Source organism: Camelina sativa, chromosome 3, assembly GCF_000633955.1.
Source record: "Camelina sativa cultivar DH55 chromosome 3, Cs, whole genome shotgun sequence".
Taxonomy (NCBI): domain Eukaryota; kingdom Viridiplantae; phylum Streptophyta; class Magnoliopsida; order Brassicales; family Brassicaceae; genus Camelina; species Camelina sativa.
Window position 1 is genome coordinate 19,820,880 of NC_025687.1, and position 9,896 is coordinate 19,830,775.

Here is a 9,896-nt window from a genome sequence, read left to right on the forward strand (position 1 = left end):
GTATTTAAAGATGCAAGGAGGTACTCCTTGATACCCATGCTTGATGCAATACTTAAAAAATTCTATGAATGGTTTAATGAACATCGGAAATATGTTGTGTCTGGATCAGTCGCAAATAAATTGGTGCCTTTAGTGGAGAACTACTTACGTGATTTATGGGCAACTGCTGAGAAACTAAAGGTGACAGAGCTAAATGATTTCAAACTTGAATACAATGTCATTGACAGTGACGGAAAGCCTTATTTGGTGAAGTTGCGATTGAGAAGTTGCAGTTGCAGGTTTTTCGATATACAAAAGTATCCTTGTGTACATGCATTGACGTCTTTCATTACATTCCAAAAATATGGAGGTAAGGATATCGAGTTACANTCATTGTTGTCTACGTAGGCAAAGAAAAGGCTGTAGAGGGATGACGGTGATGAATATACTGAGCCACGACCTATTGTAGAACCGTGTAAGTATATTGAACCATGGGATGACGGTTTGGATCTAACTAAACTTCAAGAATTTCCAAACAAGAAGGCATTGCAAGATGTGGTGGATAGAGCTTCATTCGCTAACTGTTTTATTTTTGAAATAGAAAAGTCGGACAAGATGCGTTATGTGGTCAAATGTCCTAAAGAAGGATGTATCTGGGGTTTATGAGGTGGTAGGATTTGAGGTACATATATTTTCTCGATTAGAAGGCACAACAAGATGCATACATGCTCTTGGGCTAGTCAAAGTTCAAGCAACAGTAAGAGACAAGGCACTCCACAATTAGTTGCTTCTCTTTTACATGGTGATTACCCAGGGCAAATGGAAACTACACCTCCGAAAATTATCATGGATCTTGTCAAGACAAAATTAGATGTTGATATATCATATTCCACGGCTTTGAGAGGGAATAAACAAGTTGTTACTGATTTGAAAGGTATCCCGGAAGAAAGCTACAAGCTGCTGCGATGTTATCTGCACATGTTAGAGAAGGTTAATCATGGTACAAGATCATATGTGCATTGCAATGAGAATAATAAATTCATGTACTTGTTCATAGCTTTGGGAGCTAGCGTTGAAGGATTCAAAGTCATGAGGAAAGTTATAACTATGGATGCAACTTTTCTAAAGAACGGATACGCTGTTCATAGCTTTGGGAGCTAGCGTTGAAAGATTTAAAGTCATGAGGAAAGTTATAACTATGGATGCAACTTTTCTAAAGAACGGATATAAGGGTGTTCTTGTTTTTGCGTCGGCTCAAGATCCTAACCGTCACCATTATCCCTTGGCGTTTGGTGTTCTTGATGGTGAGAATGATGCAAGTTGGAATTGGTTTTTGGAGATGTTGAAAACCGTTGTTGGGGATTCTTCTGAAATAGTATTTATGACTGACAGAAATATAAGTCTCATTACAGCCATAGCTAATGTGTATCCTCTAGCTCATCATGGTTTTTGTATATGGCATTTATCCCAAAATGTGAAAGGTTATGCTCGTAACGTCAACAAAGACGTTGTTGCATGGAGATTCATGGAGTGTAGTAGGTTTTACACAGTGGCTGAGTTCAACATTGCTTACGCTTCTTTTACGACAAGATATCCTTCTGCTGCCAAGTATCTTGAAGAATCTACCCAGAAAGAAAGATGGGCAAGATGTGTTTGTCCAGGTGATAGGTACAACCTAGACACAAGCAACTGTGTTGAATCGATGAACAGCGTATTTANTTTTGATGAATCTCTACTTTTTATGGCATAACTCCCTCTTGAAACTTAATTTGAAGTCTATTAATGTTTTCTTCTTTCAAAATATGTGTATATAAGATAGTAGAACTGGCACAACTAAGATAAAACTGGTAAAAATGGTAAAATTGGTACTACAGAAAATAAGAAAATTGGTGCTACTACCTAAAACCAGTGTTGATAATGAGTTGACAATACATATTGTATAAATGTTCTACAAAAGTTTCTACTATAAATGAATAATTTTCCAAAATATACTAATTTTAATTTATTTATGAAAAAATCTCAACAAGTGTTTTCTTACACTTTTAATGTCACTTTGTAAATAATAACAAAGTAAGCATGAAAAAGTTATAGAATTATAAGTTTTAACTTATGAAGTTGCAAAAAGCTTGTAATTGTATGTTAGTTAAGTTTAATCAACTGTAAAACTAAAAAAAATCCTGCTAAGGTTTAGTATAACTAATAAAACTTAGAAAGCTCTAAAGTACAACTATTTGTAAGTTTAGTGCAACTGCATTAATCGGTAAAACTGTGTGTGAACATGCAGTGTGAACGCACACAATTTTTACACGTGGCCAGGCTTTCGTTTTTTCTTTCTTTCACCGAAGATTTTTCTTAAAGTAGAGAAGCTTCTCCTCATTCATTCATTCATTTTATTCGAAACTGAAAGTCTTCTTCTCTTCTCTCATCTTCAAAGTCGAATTCTAGATCTATAATTTCTCTCCTTCTCAAACTATGGAACAATTTGAGGCCGACCCATACTATGCTGATCAGAAGAGGGCGAGGAAGTTAGAAGCGTTGCGAGAAGCCATAGCCGATGGTGATTTGGGCATGCCTCGAATATGCCCATGTGGTGAATAAATCGTCGAAGAAATCTCTCCAACAGAAACAGAGAAAAAGAGATGGTTTACTTGCGTTAAGTATAAGGTAAATTAAACTAAATCAAATACAATTGAGAGATCTGAGTATGATGTCTGTTCGTTGATATATATTGCAGGATGATGGTTTGCACAAGCGTAAAATTTGGGCTGATGCAATTGAAGAAGAAACCCAAACCTTAAGGAAGGATGTTGAAAACCATTGGGAGAGATTGAAGGAATTCGACCCCCATCATACTCAGATCTATAATTTGCAGATNCAAATCGTCGAAGAAATCTCTCCAACAGAAACAGAGAAAAAGAGATGGTTTACTTGCGTTAAGTATAAGGTAAATTAAACTAAATCAAATACAATTGAGAGATCTGAGTATGATGTCTGTTCGTTGATATATATTGCAGGATGATGGTTTGCACAAGCGTAAAATTTGGGCTGATGCAATTGAAGAAGAAACCCAAACCTTAAGGAAGGATGTTGAAAACCATTGGGAGAGATTGAAGGAATTCGACCCCCATCATACTCAGATCTATAATTTGCAGATGCAACTTAAGGAGAAGAGTGACGAGATTGCCAAACTAAGGGAGGAGGTGGCGTTGCTTTCCACTCGAGTCGATCTCCTGGATAGATTGTGTTTCGATTGTCTTATCTTTTAAATGAATTCTCTTGTTGGTTCAGTTTCTTAGCCTTTATGTGACTTCTCTTGTTGAATCATGATGTTACTCTATTTTTCTATGAATTCTCTTGTTTTGTTTAGTTTTACGTAGGTTTACCAAAAATACGAATGACAAATCCAAGAAAATAACGTAGTTTTACATAGTCTTACTATTAATACCAATCCCAAATCCAACAAAATAACGAAGTTTTACATAGTTTTACTAGTACTACGATGACAAATCAAAGAAAATAACATAGTTTTACCACTTCTTAGACCTTTTTCTTTTTGCCCCTCTTCCTCCTTGCGAGCTACTCGGATGCTCATCATCTCCAGCCGCCTGACATGAAAGCAAATATTGTTTAACACCTTCTAGTATTACCAAGTATTACTATAGTATTACGAAGTATTACCTTTGATTTCTCTTGCTCTTTCACAAATACTTCCAACGGTTCGATCCTTTTTTCAAGCCCATCAATCTTCGCCGAAATGTTATCGAACTGGGTTTTCATCTCCTCCTTCATGGTCCTTAGAAGATCCACCAACTCAACAGTATCTTCTCTCGGTTGTTCATTGGCGTCTATTTCCTCATTCCCATCGTTTTGTCCTGAACGAGTAGCCACATCGGCTGTGTACATCTCCTCCAAAAGTACAGGTAGTCCTCTACGAAGGCGACACATCCAATTGGCAACTACGACATCATGGGTATCGTCTTCCTTAGATTCTTCCATGATTAAATCAAGAAGAGGAATTTCTTCATCAATATGAGGGATCACACTAGCAATTGCCTGTGTAAACGACCTACTTTAGATACATTACAAACCAATTTATTCAAATGATTAATAATTTCAGTTGTTTGGATAACTAATCGTTGTTGTACCAAGTGTTTCACCTAAATCCTTTAGAGGAAAACCTTTCTGACCGGTACTCTTAGATTTCCTCCTGCACATCCTAGGACAACTTTCATCCGCCTCAGGAATTTCGTCAATGTAAGTGTTCCCCAAAATTAGAACTGCCTCAAATAGTAAAAACTACACAACACAAATAAAAACTAAAATCAGCTTATCTTTTAAGAAATATAAACAATTAAAAGACTTCAAATTTTAAAATGCCTCATTGTATCCTCTTTCTTCACGACCCCTTTAAAATGCCTCATTGTGTGGGAAATCTCTTCTAGCATGTTATCTAATGATAATCTCCCCCAAGGAAAAGACACACAAAAATCTAGATCATCCACTGCTCTTACAACAAACTCATCGACACCCGCAGCTTTTTCTCCCGAGTCTTTTGTATGGCCTACAATGATGCTTCCTAAAAAGTAGAGAACCGCCATCTTCAACCTATCACGAGTACGACCTGGTTGCATTACCTTTAGCTTTTCCCTCACATCTTGAAGTCTAACCTTTTTTTCGTAAAAAATACTTCCTTCGAAACTCGTTACTGCTGGCTTCCTTGTAATTAAGTGGATAGCACCGACAATCTAATCCAGATATCAACGCGTGTTCTCTCAAACCATAACAGATTGGCACACCATTCACAATAAACCATGCTTCCTTCTTTTCTTCAATTTCTGCTGTTCGAAGTAAGAGCAACCACATTCCCATAAGCTTGTGGTTTGGGTCCCTTTGCATGTGGAAAATGTGCTTGAATTGTGGATGTTTCTCAAACCAATCCCTTTCAAAACTAGTTAGTGAATGCTCTAATTTATCAAGCGTTGTCAAGGTTTCAAAAATATGACACCTTGTCGATAGCTTGATTCTCTTGTTGTACTGACTAGGCTTGAAGTGCATTCCTAAAGGTTGCATCGCTTCTGTTTCCTCCTCCGATTCCTGCAACAATATCAGTTTTACATGAGTTCTACCAGTTATACACCAACTAGTTGTACCAGTTCTACTAGTTCTACACCACCTAGTTGTACCAGTTCTACTAGTTCTACACCACCTAGTTGTACCAGTTCTACTAGTTCTACAACACCTAGATGTACCAGTTCTACTAGTTATACACCCAATAGTTGCACCAGTTCTACTAGTTCTACTAGATCGATTTCAAATTCCAATTCACTTCTGAATGACACAGATTAGTTGTACTTACATTTGCATCGTTGTGCTCCTCGTGCTCCCTCTCACTTTTGCTTGTACTCCTTCTCGAGTTACCTGCCGAGTTCGAACTTCCCTCCTTATCTTCTTCTTCTTCTTCTCCTTCATCGTTTTCTTCTTCCCCTTCATCGTCTTTTTCTTCCCCTTCTTCACCTTCTTCTCCTTCATCGTTTTCTTCTTCCCCTTCATTGTTTCCTTCTTCTTCTCCATTGCTTGATTCCACAGAAGTAGATCTCTCGTTATCTCCTCCTTCTTCATCATCTTCTTCTCGATTACTTGATTTCGGAGTACCGGATTTTGCTTTCTCTCCTTCCTTCTCATTTTCTCCTTCGACCACCAGATTGGGTTCCTCCGAAACTCGAGTTTCACTTTCTCCTTCGACCACCGGATTNCGTAAAAAATACTTCCTTCGAAACTCGTTACTGCTGGCTTCCTTGTAATTAAGTGGATAGCACCGACAATCTAATCCAGATATCAACGCGTGTTCTCTCAAACCATAACAGATTGGCACACCATTCACAATAAACCATGCTTCCTTCTTTTCTTCAATTTCTGCTGTTCGAAGTAAGAGCAACCACATTCCCATAAGCTTGTGGTTTGGGTCCCTTTGCATGTGGAAAATGTGCTTGAATTGTGGATGTTTCTCAAACCAATCCCTTTCAAAACTAGTTAGTGAATGCTCTAATTTATCAAGCGTTGTCAAGGTTTCAAAAATATGACACCTTGTCGATAGCTTGATTCTCTTGTTGTACTGACTAGGCTTGAAGTGCATTCCTAAAGGTTGCATCGCTTCTGTTTCCTCCTCCGATTCCTGCAACAATATCAGTTTTACATGAGTTCTACCAGTTATACACCAACTAGTTGTACCAGTTCTACTAGTTCTACACCAACTAGTTGTACCAGTTCTACTAGTTCTACACCACCTAGTTGTACCAGTTCTACTAGTTCTACACCACCTAGTTGTACCAGTTCTACTAGTTCTACAACACCTAGTTGTACCAGTTCTACTAGTTCTACAACACCTAGATGTACCAGTTCTACTAGTTATACACCCAATAGTTGCACCAGTTCTACTAGTTCTACTAGATCGATTTCAAATTCCAATTCACTTCTGAATGACACAGATTAGTTGTACTTACATTTGCATCGTTGTGCTCCTCGTGCTCCCTCTCACTTTTGCTTGTACTCCTTCTCGAGTTACCTGCCGAGTTCGAACTTCCCTCCTTATCTTCTTCTTCTTCTTCTCCTTCATCGTTTTCTTCTTCCCCTTCATCGTCTTTTTCTTCCCCTTCTTCACCTTCTTCTCCTTCATCGTTTTCTTCTTCCCCTTCATTGTTTCCTTCTTCTTCTCCATTGCTTGATTCCACAGAAGTAGATCTCTCGTTATCTCCTCCTTCTTCATCATCTTCTTCTCGATTACTTGATTTCGGAGTACCGGATTTTGCTTTCTCTCCTTCCTTCTCATTTTCTCCTTCGACCACCAGATTGGGTTCCTCCGAAACTCGAGTTTCACTTTCTCCTTCGACCACCGGNACACCTAGATGTACCAGTTCTACTAGTTATACACCCAATAGTTGCACCAGTTCTACTAGTTCTACTAGATCGATTTCAAATTCCAATTCACTTCTGAATGACACAGATTAGTTGTACTTACATTTGCATCGTTGTGCTCCTCGTGCTCCCTCTCACTTTTGCTTGTACTCCTTCTCGAGTTACCTGCCGAGTTCGAACTTCCCTCCTTATCTTCTTCTTCTTCTTCTCCTTCATCGTTTTCTTCTTCCCCTTCATCGTCTTTTTCTTCCCCTTCTTCACCTTCTTCTCCTTCATCGTTTTCTTCTTCCCCTTCATTGTTTCCTTCTTCTTCTCCATTGCTTGATTCCACAGAAGTAGATCTCTCGTTATCTCCTCCTTCTTCATCATCTTCTTCTCGATTACTTGATTTCGGAGTACCGGATTTTGCTTTCTCTCCTTCCTTCTCATTTTCTCCTTCGACCACCAGATTGGGTTCCTCCGAAACTCGAGTTTCACTTTCTCCTTCGACCACCGGATTGGGTTCCTCCGAAACTCGAGTTTCACTTTCTTCCGCCACCGGATTGGGTTCCTCCGAAACTCGAGTTTCAATTTCTTCCGCCACCGTACTCAAAGCTCTCTCTCCTCCTACTGTCGCCGGACTCAAACCCGACACACCTACTTCCGGCGAATCGGATTTTGCTTTCGAACCACCATCTCCTTGTGAGATCTTTTTTTCTTTCAAACGATCACTCCTCCTAACACGAGCCCCCCTTGTTTTCACCATCTTCTTACTCGATTTTTGGTTGATTGAAAGAAAACGAGAAAACCATAGTTCTACAGTTTTATCCAAATCGATTCGAGTTTCCTGAATAAAGAGAGAGAGGTTTTAAACACATAAATTTTACAGTTTTTTTTAAAAGATTCAGTTTTTCGGGTTTTAGATCCGATTTCGTTTGGTTGGGTGGATACTACCCAGGTATTTTTTGTAAATATCTTAGTTTTTTTTGGACAATAGAGTAAAACACCACTATGTCGATTTAAAAAAAACAAAAATAAAAGCCAAAAAGAAGAGGGAGTTTTGAGATTATCAGAACTCTTTTAGGGCTGTTCAGACGAAAACTCGACAAAATAGTAAAGTACGAATAAAATATAAATAAATTAGGTATAAAAAAAACACATGCAAGAAACAACTAACTTATTTACGATTTTCTTATTTGTAAGCATATATATTTATGAATAAAGTATGAATAAATTAGAGAGCAGCTTTTCTAATTAATTGATCTGGTTTATGCGCCTGATCTAATGACCTTCGGACACTTAAGTCTGAAAAGCCGCGCTCCAAAAGAAGTTGGATGGGGTAGCAAAGGGATGAGATATGTTTTGCACTATGCAGGTAATGTTAATTAGACTTAGGATACTTAGTGTTTTTATTTATAATGCACGTTCTCTCTCAAGAATATTAGAAAAAACTACATTCTTTTTTTTTTCTATATTGGTGCTTAGTGCTGACAAGCTAACTTTACTAGGTTTGATTATCAGTACCAAAATTGTAAGTTGGTAGGTTTAGATCTTGGGTAGGTTAGATTGATGATTGGAGTATTGCTATGTGATGTTTAAATATAGAATCTTGATAGATCTACTAACTGTACCCAATACTAAATCAGGAGTATTTAACCCAATATTATTACTATGTGTTTTTATGCATGTAAGCGTGTTTGATGAAAATACTGAGTGAATTATGAACTATGCGATTTCTTCGTTAGTGCCACGAAAGTGGGTTATAGCGGATTGCGAACCTACTGAACTTAATCTTGATACTTGCTGTTTACTTGATTTGTCAAACGGCATTTTCACACTATTTACTGCTCAGCAAAGTTGATTAATTAGCACAACTAAAGTGGGGTAATATTTGTTTTTTTTTTCCGGCAAATCAAATATATCGATATCATAAAGAGTTTACAAGATACATAAACATTTCAAAACAACTCTTTACGCAAAGATAAGAAATTGTTACAATTTTGATGAAAAAATGGAGATTGACCATGGTATCTTTAGACTTATAGGCTTCACACACTTTTTATTGGCTATTAGCTTATAACTGAGACTCCAAGATGCTTTTGATAAATGATTTTAAGTGAGTCATATTCTAAGTGATTCATGTTTTAGATAAGCTCTTTATCAGTTTCCTTGCATCATTGTTTGCCGTAGTCGTCCACGAACCACTGATCCAGTGTTTTTATCTATATGAGTTTAACTAGTTGAAGACAATATTTTTTTTTTCCTTTTTAACGTTATAATTTTGTAAAGTACTTTGTTATAGTTATACACTTAAAAGTGTCCTTAGAGGGATGGAGCTAGTATGTAATGGACTCAGAGTGTCAGTTAAAAACTGCGCTATATACCTACGATGTCATTGTGTTTTGATGTGAAAAGTAATGGATGTAAAAGTGTGTGCGTGAACACTCACATAGTCACATGCAGTAGCAGTACCCGTAACAAAATTGTAAAACACGATCACTTTACTCTCTCTATATAAAATAAGATTTTTTTAATTATTTAGATTTAAACTAGAAGATCTGAGTTCACGTAGGAATTTTTTTTTCTTTTTTTTTTTTTTTTTAATTTCTCGCTATTTAAAACGTATAAAATAAAGTTCCGTTTTGTAAACTACAAGATTTGATGGAGGTGATCGGTATTTGTTCTACTTACGATATCATATATGATTCATATCACATTTTTGTCAACTACAAGATTTGTTGATACCTAGGTCACTTTTACACCAAAAGAAAAATATATTTATCGGATCACCTAAGATATGCTTATACGATTTTCCTCGCAATGAAATTTGAATATAATAATTTATCATGTTACATGTATGGTTCTGCACGTTAATTTAATCGAGATTTGCGAACCTATAAATAAAAGTTATTTTAACATTTAAATTTTCTCTCTCTCACTGGGACAAAAAGGACTATAAAACAAGAGGTCTCACTCTCTAAGTTTTACATATTGGTTTCATTTACAAGTTTTTCATTATTCCCCGA